This window comes from Pristiophorus japonicus, unplaced genomic scaffold (genome assembly GCF_044704955.1).
Source record: "Pristiophorus japonicus isolate sPriJap1 unplaced genomic scaffold, sPriJap1.hap1 HAP1_SCAFFOLD_2957, whole genome shotgun sequence".
In the NCBI taxonomy this organism is placed as follows: Eukaryota; Metazoa; Chordata; class Chondrichthyes; family Pristiophoridae; genus Pristiophorus; species Pristiophorus japonicus.
In genome coordinates, this window is record NW_027252732.1 from 6,176 (window position 1) to 21,751 (window position 15,576).

The following is a 15,576-nucleotide window of genomic DNA, read 5'->3' on the forward strand; positions in this document are numbered from 1 at the left end:
AGAGCACCATGGGGGGTACTTGTCTCAGCAGGACTTGTCTCCCAGCTGTCTGATGGCTATCAGCCATTTCAAGCCAGGTTTAGCTGTTTATGCAAACCGACTGCTTGTTGTAGGAATTTCTGGAAGGAGCAGGACTCCATTTTGTTTTATATTAAAAAGGGCACAAAAATACCGTGTGGTACAGCTTAGATAAAAATACATTTCCACACTATGAAGGCCAACATGCCATTTGCCTTCTTCACCGCCTGCTGTACCTGCATGCCAACTTTCAATGACTGATGTACCATGACACCCAGATCTCGTTGCACCTCCCCTTTTACTAATCTGTCACCATTCAGATAATAATCTGCCTTCCTGTTTTTACCATCAAAGTGGATAACCTCACATTTATCCACATTATACTGCATCTGCCATGTATTTGCCCACTCACCTAACCTGTCCAAGTCACCCTGCAGCCTCTTAGCATCCTCCTCACAGCTCACACCGCCACCCAGTTTAGTATCATCTGCAAACTTGGAGATATTACACTCAATTCCTTCATCTAAATCATTGATGTATATTGTAAATAGCTGGGGTCCCAGCACTGAGCCCTGCGGCACCCCACTAGTCACTGCCTGCCATTCTAAAAAGGACTCATTTATCCCGACTCTCTGCTTCCTGTCTGCCAACCAGTTCTCTATCCACGTCAGTATATTACCTCCAATAACATGTGCTTTGATTTTGCACACTAATCTCCTGTGTGGAACTTGTCAAAAGCCAATTGAAAGTCCAAATACACCACATCCACTGGTTCTCCCTTGTCCACTCTACTAGTTACATCCTCAAAAAATTCTGGAAGATTTGTCAAGCATGATTTCCCTTTCATACATCCATGCTGACTTGGACCGATCCTGTCCCTGCTTTCCAAATGCGCAATTATTTCATCTTTAATAATTGATTCCAACATTTTCCCCACTACTGATGTCAGGCTAACTGGTCTATAATTACCCGTTTTCTCTCTCCCTCCTTTCTTAAAAAGTGGTGTTACATTAGCTACCCTCCAGTCCATAGGAACTGATCCAGAGTCGATAGACTGTTGGAAAATGATCACCAATGCATCCACTATTTCTAGGACCACTTCCTTACGTACTCTGGGATGCAGACTATCAGGCCCCGGGGATTTATCGGCCTTCAATCCCATCAATTTCTGAGAAAGGGGAAGGATCAGAGATCTTCCTCGCTGCAATGCTTCATCTCACCTTTAACAAGCTCCCCGCTGGAGTGGAGTTAATCTACAGGACAACCTGCAAATTGTTCAACCTCCGACGCCTGCAGTCCAGATGCAATGTTGCTCCAACCTCTGTCACTGAATTACAGTATGCAGATGACGCTTGTGTTTATGCACACTCTGAATCTGAACTCGAAACCATCGTTGACACCTTCACTGAAGCGTACGAGAGTGTGGGCCTCACATTAAACATCCATAAGACAAAAGTCCTCTACCAAGCTGCCCCGGCCATACAGTACTGTTCCCAGGTCATCAAGATTCATGAGAGACCATGGACAATGTGGACATTCCCATACCTCGGAGCCTACTATTAGCAAGGGCAGACATTGATGACAAAGTCCAACACCGCCTTCAGTGTGCCAGTGTAGCCTTCAAAGTGTTCGAAACCCAGGATCTCAAACCCGGCACCAAACTCATGGTCTACAGAGCAGTAGTGATACCCGCCCTCCTATATGCTTCAGAGACATGGACTATGTACAGTAGGCACCTCAAAGCACTGGAGAAGTACCACCAACGCTGCCTCCGCGAGATCCTGCAAATTTACTGGCAGGATAGGCGTACCAACATTAGCGTCCTCGCTCAGGCCAACATCCCCAGCTTCGAGGCATTGACCACGCTCGATGGACAGGCCACATTGTCCAATGGACAGGCCACATTGTCCGCATGCCCGATACTAGACTCTCGAAACAAGCGCTCTATTCCAAGCTACGTCACGGCAAGCGAGCCCCAGGTGGGCTGAGAAAAGGCTTCAAGGACACCCTCAAAGCCTCTATAGGGAAAAAATGCGACATCCCCACCGACACCTGGGAATCCTTAGCCCAGGGCCACTCAAAGTGGAGGAGGAGCATCCGAGAAGTCATCGAACATCTTCGCCGCGAGCACGCAGAGGCCAAGTGCAAACAGCAGAAGGAGCGCACGATGACCCAGGCACCCCACCCACCCGTCCCTCCAACCACCGTCTGCCCCACCTGTGACAGAGACTGTAGGTCCCGCGTTGGTCTCTTCAATCACCTGAGAACGCGTGTTAGTGTGGAAGCAAGTCATCCTCGACCCTGGGGGATTGTCTCAGAGCAGTCAAACTCCATGCAAGTGGGCAAACACGTGGCAGATGCAGTATAATGTGGATAAATGTGAGGTTATCCACTTTGGTGGCAAAAACACAAAGGCAGAATATTATCTGAATGGTGACAGATTAGTAAAAGGGGAGGTGCAACGAGACCTGGGTGTCATGGTACATCAGTCATTGAAAGTTGGCATGCAGGTACAGCAGGCGGTGAAGAAGGCAAATGGTATGTTGGCCTTCATAGCGAGGGGATTTGAGTATAGGAGCAGGGAGGTCTTACTGCAGTTGTACAGGGCCTTAGTGAGGCCTTATCTGGAATATTGTGTTCAGTTTTGATCTCCTAAACTGAGGAAGGACGTTCTTGCTATTGAGGGAGTGCTGCGAAGGTTCACCAAACTGATTCCCGGGATGGCAGGACTGACATATGAGGAGAGACTGGATCGAATGGGCCTGTATTCACTGGAGTTGAGAAACATGAGAGGGGATCTCATCGAAACATATAAAATTCTGACGGGACTGGACAGATTAGATGCAGGAAGAATGTTTCCGATGTTGGGGAAGTCCAGAACCATGGGTCACAGTCTAAGGATAAGGGGTAAGCCATTTAGGACTGAGATGAGGAGAAACTTCTTCACTCAGAGAGTTGTTATCCTGTGGAATTCCCTACTGCAGAGAGTTGTTGATGCCAGTTCATTGGATATATTCAAGAGGGAGTTGGATATGACCCTTACGGCTAAAGGGATCAAGGGGTATGGAGAGAAAGCAGGAAAGGGGTACTGAGGGAATGATCAGCCATGATATTATTGAATGGTGGTGCAGACTCGAAGGGCCGAATGGACTACTCCTGCACCTATTTTCTATGTTTCTAATGTCTCAAACATCAACATCTGTTTGTGGTGGTGCTAGGTTGAGGTGTGAGTGTTGGCCAGGGGAACTTCCGTGTTCTGAGCTAGTATGATTGGATTTTTTACATCCATCCCAAGAGGCAGATGGGGCCTCTGTTTAACATCTCATCTGCAGTGTTCAGGGTATCGCACTGAAACATCACCCGAGATTATGTGGTCAAGTCCCGGAGTGGGGCTTGATCCCACAAACTTCTGACTCGGAGACCAGTCGAGACATAACAGTTAATCTTGAAGACTCAAGTTTTCCTCCGACAATTAGCCATTGGCCCTGAAATTCAGGCCTCCCCGGGTCGGTACGGAGTTCCTATGGACCCAGGAAGGCATCGGAAAAGCCGTTTTTTGCCGCGCAATGTGCATGCGCTGCAAACTGGCATTTCCGATCTGTCAAGTTACTGGCTTGATAGATAGAAACACAGAAACATAGAAAATAGGTGCAGGAGTAGGCAATTCGGCCCTTCGAGCCTGCACCGCCATTCAATAAGATCATGGCTGATCATTCCCTCAGTACCCCATTCCTGCTTTCTCTCCATACCCCTTGATCCCTTTTCAATATATCTAACGAACTGGCCTCAGCAACTCTCTGTGGTAGAGAATTCCACAGGTTACCAACTCTCTGAGTGAATAAGTTTCTCCTCATCTCGGTCCTAAATAGCTTATCCCTTATCCTTAGACTATGACCCCTGGTTCTGGACTTCCCCAACATCGGGAACATTCCCAATCCCATCAGAATTTTATGTTTGTATGAGATCCCCTCTCATCCTTCTGAACACCAGTGAATATAAGCCTAGTCGATCCAGTCTTTCTTCATATGTCAGTCCTGCCATCCTGGGAATCAGTCTGGTGAACCTTCGCTGCACTCCCTCAATAGCAAGAATGTCCTTCCTCAGATTAGGAGGCCAAAACTGAACACAATATTCCAGGTGTGGTCTTACCAAGGTCCTGTACAACTGCAGTAAGACCTCCCTGCTCATATACTCAAATCCCCTAGCTATGAAGGCCAACATACCATTTGCCTTCTTCACTACCTGCTGTACCTGTATGCCAACTTTCAATGACTGATGTACCATGACACCCAGGTCTCGTTGCACCTCCCCTTCTCCTAATCTGTCACCATTCAGATAATAATCTGCCTTCCTGTTTTTGCCACCAAAGTGGATAACCTCACATTTATCCACATTATACTGCATCTGCCATGCATTTGCCCACTCACCTAACTTGTCCAAGTCACCCTGCAGCCTCTTAGCATCCTCCTCACAGCTCACACCGCCACCCAGCTTAGTGTCATCTGTAAACTTGGAGATATTACATTCGGGAGTGAGGACATGTGTAAGTGGAAATTTCTGATATTTACGATTACAAATGTCCTCAAAAATCTTGCGCCTGAAAAAGCATGTGCATAGCCTACTGTTACAGGCGCAAGTGTTTTAAAACACTCAAAAACATATACAAATAAAGTTTTTAAAACATATTATTTCATTAAAAACCCTCCCCACAACAGTAAGTTTATTTAAAAAAGCTTTTTTAAAAATGGGGAAATTATTTTTTTTTAAAGACGTTAATAACTTTAATTTAAATGAATGTAAAATAATCATTTTCTATTTTTTATTAGTGTTTTTGGTGTTTGGGGGTCTATCACAATCATAGTAATAGGAGTTTAGGACCCTGCGGAACTCCTATTACTATGATACTTTATCTGATTGGCTGCCCAGAGCCATGTGACGCCAGCTCGAGTCCTGCACACGCACCAACGTGCACGTGCTGCGACTGGCAGTCAGGAGAGGGCTCAGCATCGGAAAGTCTAACATGGGCAGCAGCTGAAGGTAGGTGTGTATTTCTTCTCTAAAATGCACACGGGAAGGCCAAAACGGAATGTCAGGGCCATTAATCTTTTGTTGCACAATCTGCTCAATGCAATCTTCATTTTACACGCACTTTATTTTGTCCTTTTCCAGAGTACCCCATATCCTATCGAGTGATCGAAGGTCTTGGACTTTTGTTGGTTTTAGGAATAACTGGTTATCTTCTCTTCCTTTTCCTGCGTCATGAAACGATACTCAAAAGATCATTTTTGATGAAGAAGAGTAAGTTTAAACAGTAATATTTTTGTTTGTGATTACTTTTTTCCGATATTCTCCCTCTCCCCAGCTCAAGTTGCGGCCGAGTATCCTGGTCCTGAAATTGCGTGGAGGAGGGCGAATCCGCCCGGAGATCAGGATTTGGGATCAACCATGGATCCACCCTGTTATATCTGTAAACTTGTATTTATTCTGTACAGCCACCGCAGGGCTCATTCCCTGCAGTCCCAAGGGATCCCATAATCTCTTGGGAGCACAGGTATTTAAGGAGGCCTCACAGGTTGGCGAGGCAATCGGAGACCTGCAATAAAAGACTACGGTCAAACTTTACTTGGAGCTCACAGGGTTCAGTCTGACTCTTTCTCCACACATAACACACCCCATTTGCACTCTGATGAAATTCCCGCCGGAATAGAGAACAGTTTGAAAAGGCCTTGTGGCAATTGTTCTCTGATGATGGTGTTAGTGAGGCTACTGTGGAGAAATCTGAATCGTGCATTCATAGAAACATAGAAAATAGGTGCAGGAGTAGGCCATTCGGCCCTTCGAGCCTGCACCACCATTCAATAAGATCATGGCTGATCATTCCCTCAGTACCCCTTTCCTGCTTTCTCTCCATACCCCTTGATCCACTTAGCCGTAAGGGCCATATCTAACTCCCTCTTGAATATATCTAACGAACTGGCATCAACAACTCTCTGCGGTAGAGAATTCCACAGGTTCACCACTCTCTGAGTGAAGAAGTTTCTCCTCATCTGGGTCCTAGATGGCTTACCCCTTATCCTTAGACTGTGACCCCCTGGTTCTGGACTTCACCAACATCGGGAACATTCTTCCTGCATCTAACCTGTCCAGTCCCATCAGAATTTTATGTTTGTATGAGATCCCCTCTCATCCTTCTAAACTCCAGTGAATATAAGCCTAATCAATCCAGTCTTTCTTCATATATCAGTCCTGCCATCCCGGGAATCAGTCTAGTGAACCTTCGGTGCACTCCCTCAATACCCTCAATAGCAAGAATGTCCTTTTTCAGCTTAGGAGACCAAAACTGTACACAATACTCCAGGTGTGGTCTCACCAAGGCCCTGTACAACTGTAGCAAGACCTCCCTGCTCCTATACTCAAATCCTCTCGCTATGAAGGCCAACATACCATTTGCCTTCTTCACCGCTTGCTGTACCTGCATGCCAACTTTCAATGACTGATGTACCATGACACCCAGGTCTCGTTGCACCTCCCATTTTCCAAATCTGTCACCATTCAGATAATATTCTGCCTTCCTGTTTTTGCCCCCAAAGTGGATAACCTCACATTTATCCACATTATACTGCATCTGCCATGCATTTTCCCACTCACCTAACCTGTCCAAGTCACCCTGCAGCCTCTTAGCATCCTCCTCACAGCTCACACTGCCACCCAGCTTAGTGTCATCTGCAAACTTGGAGATATTACATTCAATTCCTTCATCCAAATCATTAATGTACATTGTAAGTAGCTGGGGTCCCAGCACTGAACCTTGCAGTACCCCACGAGTCACTGCCTGCCATTCTGAAAAGGACCAGTTTATTCCTACTCTTTGCTTCCTGTCTGCCAACCAGTTCATGAAAAGGGAAATCATGCTTGACAAATCTTCTGGAATGTTTTGAGGATGTAACTAGTAGAGTGGACAAGGGAGAACCAGTGGATGTGGTGTATTTGTAATTTCAAAAGGCTTTTGACAAGGTCCCACACAAGAGATTGGTGTGCAAAATCAAAGCACATGGTATTGGGGGTAATGTACTGACGTGGATAGAGAACTGGTTGGCAGACAGGAAGCAGAGAGTCGGGATACGCGGGTCCTTTTCAGAATGGCAGACAGTGACTAGTGGGGTGCCGCAGGGCTCAGTGCTGGGACCCCAGCTATTTACAATATACATTAATGATTTAGATGAAGGAATTGAGTGTAATATCTCCAGATGACACTAAGCTGGGTGGTGGTGTGAACTGTGAGGAGGACGCTAAAAGGCTGCAGGGTGACTTGGACAGGTTAGGTGAGTGGGCAAATGCATGGCAGATGCAGTATAATGTGGATAAATGTGAGATTATCCACTTTGGGGGCAAAAACATGAAGGCAAATATTATCTGAATGGCGGCAGATTAGGAAAAGGGGAGGTGCAACGAGACCTGGGTGTCAAGGTACATCAGTCATTGAAAGTTGGCATGCAGGTACAGCAGGCAGTGAAGGAGGCAAATGGTATGTTGGCCTTCATAGCGAGAGGATTTGAGTATAGGAGCAGGGAGGTCTTACTGCAGTTGTACAGGGCCTTGGTGAGGCCTCACCTGGAATATTGTGTTCAGTTTTGGTCTCCTAATCTGAGGAAGGACATTCTTGCTATTCAGGGAGTGCAGCGAAGGTTCACCAGACTGATTCCTGGGATGGCGGGACTGACATATGAGGAGAGACTGGATCAACTTTATACACTGGAGTTTAGAAGGATGAAAGGGGATCTCATAGAAACATATAAGATTCTGATGGGACTGGACAGGTTAGATGTGGGAAGAATTTTCCCGATGATGGGGAAATCCAGAACCAGGGAACACTGTCTAAGAATAAGTGATTGGCCATTTAGGACTGAGATGAGGAGAAACTTCACTCAGGGAGTTGTGAACCTGTGGAATTCCCTACCGCAGAGAGTTATTGATGCCAGTTCATTGGATATATTCAAGAGGGAGTTAGATGTGGCCCTTATGGCTAAAGGGGTATGGAGAGAAAGCAGGAAAGGGGTACTGAGGGAATGATCAGCCATGATATTATTGAATGGTGGTGCAGGCTCGAAGGGCCAAATGGCCTACTCCTATTTTCTATGTTTCTATGTTTCTCTATCCACGTCAATACATTACCCCCAATACCATGTGCTTTAATTTTGCACACTAATCTCTTGTGTGGGACCTTGTCAAAAACCTTTTAAAAGTCCAAATACACCTCATCCACTGGTTCTCCTTTGTTCACTCTACTAGTTACATCCTCAGAAAATTCTAGAAGATTTGTCAAGCATGATTTCCCTTTCATAAATCCATGCTGACTTGGACCGATCCTGTCACTGCTTTCCAAATGCGCTGCTATTACATCTTTAATGATTGATTCCAACATTTTCCCCACTACTGATGTCAGGCTAACCGGTCTATAATTACCTGTTTCTCTCTCCCTCTTTTTTTAAAAAATGGGGTTACATTCGTTACCCTCCAGTCCATTGGAACTGATCCCGAGTCGATAGACTGTTGGAAAATGATCAATGCATCCACTATTTCTAGGGCCACTTCCTTAAGTACTCTGGGATGCAGACTATCAGGCCCTGGGGATACATCGGCCTTCAATCCCATCAATTTCCCCAACACAATTTCCCGCCTAATAAGGATTTCCCTCAGTTCCTCCTTCTCACTGGACCCTCAGACACCTAGTATTTTCAGGAGGTTATTAGTGAAGACAGAACCAAGGTCATTAATCTTTCCTTTGAGTCTTCCCAGGCCATGAATAAATGTGTCCGTGTTGGAGGCAGTCACTGGCCTGGAGACTTTCCTGTTACGGGGAAAGCTTTGAAGATGTTCCTGTAGTTGCTGCTTGGTCCAGGGTGCACTACATTGATGGAAAACCCTCTGATGGTGCGGTGAGCGTGTTATTAGATCTCTCCAGTCACAGCCACCTGCCACACATGATATGAGGCAGTGCTCCAAGCCCCTCTGTACATTTCGCCGGCCTGGAAATCGGCGTGGTCCCAGCCTGCAAGACCATCAGCAGGCCGGGGCCATTGAAGGGAGCAGCGTGCGGTGCATACCACTGCAGGGAGCAGCGTGCGGTGCATACCACTGCAGGGAGCAGTGCGGTGCATACCACTGCAGGGAGCAGCATGCGGTGCATACCACTGCAGGGAGCAGCGTGCGGTGCATACCACTGCAGGGAGAAGCATGCGGTGCATACCACTGCAGGGAGCAGCATGCGGTGCATACCACTGCAGGGAGCAGTGCGGTGCATACCACTGCAGGGAGCAGTGCGGTGCATACCACTGCAGGGAGCAGCATGCGGTGCATACCACTGCAGGGAGCAGCGTGCGGTGCATACCACTGCAGGGAGCAGTGCGGTGCATACCACTGCAGGGAGCAGTGCGGTGCATACCACTGCAGGGAGCAGTGCGGTGCATACCACTGCAGGGAGCAGCGTGCGGTGCATACCACTGCAGGGAGCAGCGTGCGGTGCATACCACTGCAGGGAGCAGTGCGGTGCATACCACTGCAGGGAGCAGTGCGGTGCATACCACTGCAGGGAGCAGTGCGGTGCATACCACTGCAGGGAGCAGTGCGGTGCATACCACTGCAGGGAGCAGTGCGGTGCATACCACTGCAGGGAGCAGTGCGTGCTGCAGGAGGGCGACGGCTGTGAAGCCAGGTCGCTGATTGCAGTGCGGGCAGGCACAGCAGGAGGGGCGAAGGAGCGGCGAGAGTTTGTAGAGGGAAGTGATCGGGGTCCAGGAAAGGCGAGGGTTCGGAGCCCAGAACAGGCGAGGGCCCAGGGGCAGCACGGACCAGCCCACACTGCAATGTGTGCACACTAGGTCTGTGCAGCAGAGCTGGTCTCCAGTGGTCCTGGTTAACCCTTGCCCCTGGACCAAGACCTCGCTCTGTCAAGCCCGTGTGGTGGCTGGTGTGCAACGGTCACCACATGTTAAAACAATCCACGCACAGGAATCTTCCACCCTTCAGGATGTAGTTCAGGACCTGGAATATTAGGTCCTTCATTGAAACACCTGTGAACTCATCCCTGTTTGACATGGAAGCAAGTCATCCTCGCTTCGAGGGATTGCCTATGATAATGATCTGTGCATTTGATGCTCCACTGGTATCCTTCCCTTTGTGGCTGGGTTCCTGAGATCATCGTGCATTCATAGAAACATAGAAAATAGGTGCAGGAGTAGGCCATTCGGCCCTTCGAGCCTGCACCACCATTCAATAAGATCATGGCTGATCATTCCCTCAGTACCCCTTTCCTGCTTTCTCTCCATACCCCCTGATCCCTTTAGCCATAAGGGCCACATCTAACTCTCTTTTGAATATATCGAACGAACTGGCCTCAACAACTTTCTGTGGTAGAGAATTCCACAGGTTCACAATTCTCTGAGTGGAGAAGTTTCTCCTCATCTCGGTCCTAAATGGCTTACCCCTTATCCTTAGACTGTGACCCCTGGTTATGGACTTCCCCAACATCGGGAACATTCTTCCTGCATCTAACCTGTCCAATTCCGTCAGAATTTTATTTGTTTCTATGAGATCCCCTCTCATTCTTCTAAATTCCAGTGAATATCAGCCCAGTCGATCCAGTCTCTCTTCATATGTCAATCCTGCCATCCTTGGAATCAGTCTGGTGAACATTTGCTGCACTCCCTCAACAGCAAGAATGTCCTTCCTCAGATTAGGAGACCAAAACTGAACACAATATTCCAGGTGAGGCCTCACTAAGGCCCTGTACAACTGCAGTAAGACCTCCCTGCTCCTATACTCAAATCCTCTCGCTATGAAGGCCAACATACCATTTGCCTTCTTCACCGCCTGCTGTACCTGCATGCCAACTTTCAATGACTGATGAACCATGACACCCAGGTCTCGTTGCACCTCCCCTTTTACTAATCTGTCACCATTCAGATAATATTGTGCCTTCTTGTCTTTGCCCCCAAAATGGATAACCTCACATTTATCTACATTATACTGCATCTGCCATGCATTTGCCCACTCACCTAACCTGTCCAAGTCACCCTGTAGCCTCCTAGCATCAAGAGTCAGGAGCTGACTGTTTCTGACCCTCTGCTGAGGAATATCCTCTCCCATTGCCAGATCCTCTGACTTCCTCGTATCCTGTCACTCACTCAGTGACCATTTCTGACCGACACTATCTAATTCACTCCATGTGTCTCTGGGCTGGTCATGGGCTGAATAACTGTGTTGGGTATTTCCAGGGATGGCGTCCCAGTGATTATATTCCTGGAATCTCTTCTTCTGGGCCAGCTTCCTCTGAATGTTGTGTTTTTGCTTCTTGAGGAGGTAAAAATAACAAGGGCCTCTTTAGAGTCATCATGGGCGGTCCCTCGAACAAGGATGACTTGCTTCCACAAGTGTTCACAGATGTTTCAACGAAGGACCCGTTGCTCCAGTCCTGAACTCCAATTGAAGGCTTGGAAGATGCCTGTGGTTGGATTTGTTTTAACGTGGGGTGACCGTTGCACACCAGCCACCACACGGGTTTGACAGAGCGAGGTCTTGGTCCAGTGGCAAGGGTTAACCAGGACCACTGGAGACCAGATTTGCTGCACGGACCCAGTGCGCACACATCGCAGTGTGGGCTGGGCCCATGCTGCCCCCTGGGCCCTCGCCTCTCCTGGGCCCCGTACCTTCATTGGCCGCACCTTCGCCCATAATGTCCCAGGGCCTGGCCCTCCAGCTCTATTTATAGCCCCGACCTGCGGTGATGTTCTCTCACAGGTCGGGGGGGAGCCACTATGTCCCAGGGCCCGGCCCTCCAGCTCTATTTATAGCCCCTGAGAGTAGCACACATTGGGAGGAGGAACGCAGAGATCAGAAGTTTTCGAGGAAGCTTTGTCCCTTCATGTAGTTTCCCACAACGTGATCTGACGCTGACTCCGGTCGGCCAGGGGGTGAAAGTGTGAGGGAATCTTTCTCTCCAGGCCCGACTCCTTCCTCTGACCCCAGTGCAACCCCTCCATTGCTACAATTACCTCCGAGTAGCTTGGTTTCCTCCTTGGTGCCAAACACTTCTGTTGCTCATCAACAACTCCAATATTGGGATTTGCGTTGAGGCTGGGCAAGAGTTGGTGATTGCCAAACACCTCGAGCTGGGAAAGAAGTGGTCACGGGCCTTTCACTGCCCTGTGTTGCTGCTCCAGTCTGGGTGCCCACACCACTCACTGCACCAACATTTTATTGCTTCTCATTGGTACCAGTGCAAACTGCCATGCTGGGATGGCCAGAGTGAACAGTCAAATCCACAGGGATACGGGATTGTCCCAGTACCGAACTAAAATAGGCAAGTAAATTCTCATTGGCTGAGACAGGCGACAGCTCGTGTACTGGTCATATACCCTCCATGCACCTGTGTTATATCTTCACCTTTAATTCGTTCACAGAGCATCGTCATACTTTTCTGGTGTACGGAGCCCTTGCTATCATCCTTTCAAGCATACCGATTTACCAAGGATTTCTAAACAGTGAGTATTGGTGATGGACTCGGCTGGCCAGACCTCCCCGGATTAGTTACTGTGTCCCGGGGCAAACAGTGTCCTCGGGAGAGTCTCAGCTTCAGAAAACTCATCCCAATGCAGAGACTTTGGGGGCGAAATTGCACCTTTTTACAGCCATGTCTGGGCCTCCGGGGTCAAGGTATCTTTCACCCGTAGGGAGCGCTACCGCCTCCCGGGAAATTGCCCCGGAGGTCGGAGAGGCGCAGTCCTGGCGGTTAATGCTCCGGGCGAACCCACACCGCCCCAGGCTGACCCACACCGACCCCACACCGCCCCAGGCTGACCCACACCGATCCCTCACCGATCCCTCACCGACCCCTCACCGACCCAGGCTGACCCATACTGCCCCGCACCGACACCTCACCGCCCCACACCGATCCCTCACCGATCCCTCACCGATCCCTCACCGATCCCTCACCGATCCCTCACCGATCCCTCATCGCCTCACACCGATCCCTCACACCGATCTCTCACACCGATCTCTCACACCGATCTCTCACACCGATCTCTCACACCGATCTCTCACACCGATCTCTCACACCGATCTCTCACACCGATCTCTCACACCGATCTCTCACACCGATCTCTCACACCGATCACTCACACCGATCTCTCACACCGATCTCTCACACCGATCTCTCACACCGATCGCTCATCGCCCCACACCGATCTCTCACACCGATCTCTCACACCGATCTCTCACACCGATCTCTGATCGCCCCACACCAATCTCTCACACCGATCTCTCACACCGATCTCTCGCACCGATCTCTTGCACCGATCTCTCACACCGATCACTCACACCGATCTCTCACACCGATCACTCACACCGATCTCTCACACCGATCTCTCACACCGATCTCTCACACCGATCTCTCACACCGATGTCTCATCGCCCCACACCGATCTCTCACACCGATCACTCACACCGATCTCTCACACCGATCTCTCACACCGATCTCTCACACCGATCTCTCACACCGATCTCTCACACCGATCTCTCACACCGATCTCTCACACCGATCACTCACACCGATCTCTCACACCGATCTCTCACACCGATCTCTCACACCGATCACTCACACCGATCTCTCACACCGATCTCTCACACCGATCTCTCACACCGATCGCTCATCGCCCCACACCGATCTCTCACACCGATCTCTCACACCGATCTCTCACACCGATCTCTCACACCGATCTCTCACACCGATCTCTCACACCGATCTCTCACACCGATCACTCACACCGATCTCTCACACCGATCTCTCACACCGATCTCTCACACCGATCTCTCACACCGATCTCTCAAACCGATCTCTCAAACCGATCTCTCACACCGATCTCTCACACCGATCCCTCACACCGATCTCTCATCGCCCCACACCGATCTCTCAAACCGATCTCTCACACCGATCTCTCACACCGATCTCTCATCGCCCCACACCGATCTCTCAAACCGATCTCTCACACCGATCTCTCACACCGATCTCTCATCGCCCCACACCGATCTCTCACACCGATCTCTCACACCGATCTCTCATCGCCCCACACCGATCTCTCACACCGATCTCTCACACCGATCTCTCACACCGATCGCTCACTCCGATCTCTCACACCGATCGCTCATCGCCCCACACCGATCTCTCACACCGATCCCTCACACCGATCTCTCACACCGATCTCTCACACCGATCTCTCACACCGATCCCTCACACCGATCCCTCACACCGATCTCTCACACCGATCCCTCACACCGATCCCTCACACCGATCTCTCACACCGATCTCTCATCGCCCCACACCGATCTCTCACACCGATCCCTCACACCGATCCCTCACACCGATCTCTCACACCGATCCCTCACACCGATCTCTCACACCGATCTCTCACACCGATCTCTCACACCGATCGCTCATCGCCCCACACCGATCTCTCACACCGATCCCTCACACCGATCTCTCACACCGATCTCTCACACCGATCTCTCACACCGATCTCTCACACCGATCCCTCACACCGATCTCTCACACCGATCTCTCACACCGATCTCTCACACCGATCCCTCACACCGATCTCTCACACCGATCTCTCACACCGATCGCTCATCGCCTCACACCGATCCCTCACACCGATCTCTCATCGCCCCACACCGATCCCTCACACCGATCTCTCACACCGATCCCTCACACCGATCCCTCACACCGATCTCTCATCGCCCCACACCGATCTCTCACACCGATCTCTCACACCGATCTCTCACACCGATCCCTCACACCGATCCCTCACACCGATCCCTCACACCGATCTCTCATCGCCCCACACCGATCTCTCACACCGATCTCTCACACCGATCTCTCACACCGATCCCTCACACCGATCTCTCACACCGATCTCTCATCGCCCCACACCGATCTCTCACACCGATCTCTCACACCGATCTCTCACACCGATCGCTCATCGCCCCACACCGATCTCTCACACCGATCTCTCACACCGATCTCTCACACCGATCTCTCATCGCCCCACACCGATCTCTCACACCGATCTCTCACACCGATCCCTCACACCGATCCCTCACACCGATCTCTCACACCGATCTCTCACACCGATCTCTCATCGCCCCACACCGATCTCTCACACCGATCTCTCACACCGATCCCTCACACCGATCGCTCATCGCCCCACACCGATCTCTCACACCGATCTCTCACACCGATCCCTCACACCGATCTCTCACACCGATCTCTCACACCGATCTCTCACACCGATCTCTCACACCGATCTCTCACACCGATCGCTCATCGCCCCACACCGATCTCTCACACCGATCTCTCACACCGATCTCTCACACCGATCTCTCACACCGATCGCTCATCGCCCCACACCGATCTCTCACACCGATCCCTCACACCGATCGCTCATCGCCCCACACCGATCCCTCACACCGATCGCTCATCGCCCCACACCGATCTCTCACACCGAT

The 15,576-nt window shown here is 50.0% G+C and overlaps 1 long non-coding RNA gene across 1 annotated transcript; it reads left to right on the forward strand.

The window, feature by feature from the left end:
* Window positions 1-4,983: 4,983 nt before the first annotated feature.
* Window positions 4,984-12,557, forward strand: LOC139248809 (uncharacterized). The gene is made up of 3 exons (XR_011591098.1): window positions 4,984-5,055; window positions 5,188-5,316; window positions 12,477-12,557. It is a non-coding gene; the product is annotated as an uncharacterized lncRNA (long non-coding RNA).
* Window positions 12,558-15,576: the final 3,019 nt, after the last annotated feature.